Consider the following 5,000-nt stretch of genomic DNA (forward strand, 5'->3'; position numbering starts at 1 on the left):
TCTATGAAGATAGGACGGAAGCACGTGCAATGCCAACAGTACGTGCGCCATCTGTAGGTGCCCCGCGACATGACGTGGTGCAACGACGGTACCGCCACCTGGGGGAGGCCACGCGGACTAGGCCATGTATGGGGCCCACAGTGCTCATTTGCCGAGCCCACCCACACAAAACCTGCACCCCCCTCCAGCGCAGGAGCCGCAACCCGGGTGCGTACGCCGCACCAAGTGCTCCACCCGCGACCGTACGTGCCCCGCCGAAATCGCAACTCCGGCGGATGAACGGCGGACTTTTCTCGCAGTCGTAAGTTGCAATCCACCCCTATATCTTGCGTCTCATGAAGAGTTATATCAAGTATGCCAAATTCCCGCTGTCCCTATACATGCAGTAAGTTCGTCGTGGGCGCTGGCCGGCAGGCCGCGAGACCTGACGCCCGGCGGCAAAGAGTGCTCCTCTGAGGATATAGATGTTCCGTTCCGCCGCACAATGGTGACGGTGACCGCTGCCTGCGGTGGCAACGCTGGGCACAGTCGATACTCGCCGTGTGGTGGAAGGTAAACATTATGCGGTACATCAGTACTTTCCTAATAGTTCGGTCGTCTCACGGCACTGCTTAGTAAATGATGCAAGGCCACATATAGATGATTTATGCGAATGTCCCTATACGTGCTGTAAGACTGGGCACACAACGTGAATCGCACGTCAGCCAGACACTCGAACATGCACCACTCTCGGCCTGCAACGGAGACACACAATACGTAAACATCTGGAATGCGACAATGTCGAGTGCATCCTCTCTGCGACATTGCACCGTCGACACTATGATAACCAGAGCAGTAGGTCCACCTATAAAAGCACAATACCCCACTCCTCCGACAACTACCATTGCTCAGATAAACCAACACACATCCTACACAGAGGGGCACCAAATATCACCCCCCGCCCTCGTGTTATACCACATGAAAAATTGCAGAAGTGAGAGACACAGACCCGCCAGCCTCTTGCTACAAGCATCGAACCGACGTGACGTATCTGACGGTGACTCAGGCATCCGCGTACTGCCACCACTATCCACCCCCCCCCCTCTCTCTCTCTTCCCCCTTTCCCACAATACCAAATTTAACCAACTTTATTGCTTAACCTAACTGTGGCTGTACCAGATTATCGCTTAACCTAACTGTGGCTGTACCAGATTATCGCTTAACCTAACTGTGGCTGTACCAGATTATCGCTTAACCTAACTGTGGCTGTACCAGATTATCGCTTAACCTAACTGTGGCTGTACCAGATTATCGCTTAACCTAACTGTGGCTGTACCAGATTATCGCTTAACCTAACTGTGGCTGTACCAGATTATCGCTTAACCTAACTGTGGCTGTACCAGATCATCGCTTAACCTAACTGTGGCTGTACCAGATCATCGCTTAACCTAACTGTGGCTGTACCAGATCATCGCTTAACCTAACTCAATTTGTCCCTTAACCTAACTCAATTTGTCCCTTAACCTAACTCAAGTTGTCCCTTAACCTAACTCAAGTTGTCCCTTAACCTAACTCAAGTTGTCCCTTAACCTAACTCAAGTTGTCCCTTAACCTAACTCAAGTTGTCCCTTAACCTAACTCAAGTTGTCCCTTAACCTAACTCAAGTTGTCCCTTAACCTAACTCAAGTTGTCCCTTAACCTAACTCAAGTTGTCCCTTAACCTAACTCAAGTTGTCCCTTAACCTAACTCAAGTTGTCCCTTAACCTAACTCAAGTTGTCCCTTAACCTAACTCAAGTTGTCCCTTAACCTAACTCAAGTTGTCCCTTAACCTAACTCAAGTTGTCCCTTAACCTAACTCAAGTTGTCCCTTAACCTAACTCAAGTTGTCCCTTAACCTAACCCACGTTGTCCCTTAACCTAACCCACGTTGTCCCTTAACCTAACCCACGTTGTCCCTTAACCTAACCCACGTTGTCCCTTAACCTAACCCACGTTGTCCCTTAACCTAACCCACGTTGTCCCTTAACCTAACCCACGTTGTCCCTTAACCTAACCCACGTTGTCCCTTAACCTAACCCACGTTGTCCCTTAACCTAACCCACGTTGTCCCTTAACCTAACCCACGTTGTCCCTTAACCTAACCCACGTTGTCCCTTTGCCTAACATAGTTCACTGCTCGGAATCTCTGGTGTCGTTGTTATCCTCATGTAGATGTCTTGCGAGTGTTGCTTACTTTCCACATATTCCCGCTATCCACTGTCAATTGTACTGCAATAGGACTATATCGGCCCCCCCCCCCCTCTGTCCCCCTCTTTGTGTCTCTGTCCTCTCAAGCTGGTCGGTCTGGCGTGTGAGTGTTAAATGAGCCTCGCAGCTGTTCAGTTGCATTCAGATGTCGACGCCCTCAGTGTACGTCGTGGTATGGTCTGTGTCCATTGTCCGCTGATGTCGTACGCGTAACCCACACGCTGTACCGATCATCGGTAGTTACGTACAGAGTGAAGTAGTGTGATACGTGTGACTGTACGCTGGCTGTGCCCAACGGTGTCGAATCTCAATTTCCATATGTTGTGCTCGATGCTACTTGTCTCGTCTCCCAATAACAGCTAGGTTGCACTGTGGTACGCCGTAGAGGCGTGTGGGAGGAACGTACGAACGCATTGTATGTCACCCTGGGTCGCTGGGGGTGGTGGTGCGGTGAGTCAGGTCAGGTCAGGTCAGGTCAGGTCAGCGTGAGCCGTCTGATGTAGTGACGCGTGTATTCCGACTTTGTCGTATTGCCTCACACAAAGTGCTACCCTGGTGGACCGCGTTCCATATCTGGGACATGCCGCAGATGCCGGTTGACAGTGGATCGCGGAAGGGACATCGCATACTTGCGCGGGCCACCTTCCACGTGTTCTCTTCTGCACATGTCGCAGTGTGTATGTGGTCTGATGTAGCGTGTCGTGACACATGACATCCTGGCATGCAAGAATTGTTGAATTCGCAAATGTAGGTGGACATCTACGTTTACTGCCCAAGATACGCAAATGAACTGGAAATCCGTTGTTGAGCGGTTGTTCACGCTGGAGGTGAATCTGTGATGGCGACGATCGGTACAGCTATTAACCGGTTGTTTCAGCGGTACCCGCCACATCCACACACGTGACTAGGCCCCATGTGGGTATGAAGCGATACGCGGCGGTGGCTTGGTGGGACTGTTCCCGGCCGGTGAAGGGGGGCCGCCCGGCGTGTTGGCCGCGCGCTGCGTGGGCGCACGCGCAACAGCCGGCTGGTGGGGGGCGCCGAGTGGCAGGAGCGCCAGCCGACGGGCCCGGCAGGCGGCGCAGCTACGCTGCGGCGCACCCTGCACGCGGCGCCTGGCGGCCAAAGTTGGTTCAGCCGAGCCCGGTGCGAAGCGCGGTGGACATCTGCAGTGTGCTGGTCTGATTGAGGACTGTGTGCGTTGAGGATGCGCCGCCGCCTGGCACTCGGCGCCGCGACGCCGTCTGCTGCTCGGTCGCCCCAGCGGTTCTCGCAGGTGGTTTGTATCGCAGTTGTGCGGACGTGTTGGCGCGTGCGCTGTGCTGGGAGAGTTCGCTTCTGCACCCAAGTGGGGCTTTGCCCTTGTGTGGCGCTGGCGTTGGAGCTGCCGGTCACCATAGGTGGCGCGTGTTGTCTCCCGCCGGCAATGCCACGACAGCACGCTCCCGGGCCTCTGTCGGCAGCGGCAAGCTCAGTTGGGAGCAAGGGTGTTCGCACTAAAACCGTCTACTCGCCTAACTCCGGGCGATTGCGCCTCTCTCGAAACCGACCAAGTACCTAGGACGGCGCTGCGCGCCGCCGGGACCTGAGAGGGTTTCGAGGTGTATCGTGCAGGGGAGCTCGGCCTCCTCCTGTTTGCAGAATAATTGAGCGGACGCTTGCGTGTTCGCGCGGGCCCCCGGGACACACTCCCGGGCGGCCGGCTGCTCAGCTCTAGTTGACGCAGCTCCCTGGTTGATCCTGCCAGTAGTCATATGCTTGTCTCAAAGATTAAGCCATGCATGTCTCAGTACAAGCCGCATTAAGGTGAAACCGCGAATGGCTCATTAAATCAGTTATGGTTCCTTAGATCGTACCCACGTTACTTGGATAACTGTGGTAATTCTAGAGCTAATACATGCAAACAGAGTCCCGACCAGAGATGGAAGGGACGCTTTTATTAGATCAAAACCAATCGGATTGGCTTGTCTGGTCCGTTTGCCTTGGTGACTCTGAATAACTTTGGGCTGATCGCACGGTCCTCGTACCGGCGACGCATCTTTCAAATGTCTGCCTTATCAACTGTCGATGGTAGGTTCTGCGCCTACCATGGTTGTAACGGGTAACGGGGAATCAGGGTTCGATTCCGGAGAGGGAGCCTGAGAAACGGCTACCACATCCAAGGAAGGCAGCAGGCGCGCAAATTACCCACTCCCGGCACGGGGAGGTAGTGACGAAAAATAACGATACGGGACTCATCCGAGGCCCCGTAATCGGAATGAGTACACTTTAAATCCTTTAACGAGTATCTATTGGAGGGCAAGTCTGGTGCCAGCAGCCGCGGTAATTCCAGCTCCAATAGCGTATATTAAAGTTGTTGCGGTTAAAAAGCTCGTAGTTGGATTTGTGTCCCACGCTGTTGGTTCACCGCCCGTCGGTGTTTAACTGGCATGTATCGTGGGACGTCCTGCCGGTGGGGCGAGCCGAAGGGGTGCTTTCGCGTCCCGAGGCGGACCCCGTTTAAATCCTACCAGGGTGCTCTTTGTTGAGTGTCTCGGTGGGCCGGCACGTTTACTTTGAACAAATTAGAGTGCTTAAAGCAGGCAAGCCCGCCTGAATACTGTGTGCATGGAATAATGGAATAGGACCTCGGTTCTATTTTGTTGGTTTTCGGAACCCGAGGTAATGATTAATAGGGACAGGCGGGGGCATTCGTATTGCGACGTTAGAGGTGAAATTCTTGGATCGTCGCAAGACGAACAGAAGCGAAAGCATTTGCCAAGTATGTTTTC

At 53.6% G+C, this 5,000-nt stretch overlaps 1 non-coding gene across 1 annotated transcript in view; it reads left to right on the forward strand.

The window, feature by feature from the left end:
• Nucleotides 1-3,956: 3,956 nt before the first annotated feature.
• The window catches only part of LOC126322249 (small subunit ribosomal RNA), a 1,893-nt gene continuing 849 nt past the window's right edge, over nucleotides 3,957-5,000 (forward strand). The window contains exon 1 of the ribosomal RNA XR_007558877.1: nucleotides 3,957-5,000. This exon is cut by the window's right edge and continues 849 nt beyond it. This is a non-coding gene — a ribosomal RNA (small subunit ribosomal RNA).

This window comes from Schistocerca gregaria, unplaced genomic scaffold (assembly GCF_023897955.1).
Source record: "Schistocerca gregaria isolate iqSchGreg1 unplaced genomic scaffold, iqSchGreg1.2 ptg000804l, whole genome shotgun sequence".
Classification (NCBI taxonomy): domain Eukaryota; kingdom Metazoa; phylum Arthropoda; class Insecta; order Orthoptera; family Acrididae; genus Schistocerca; species Schistocerca gregaria.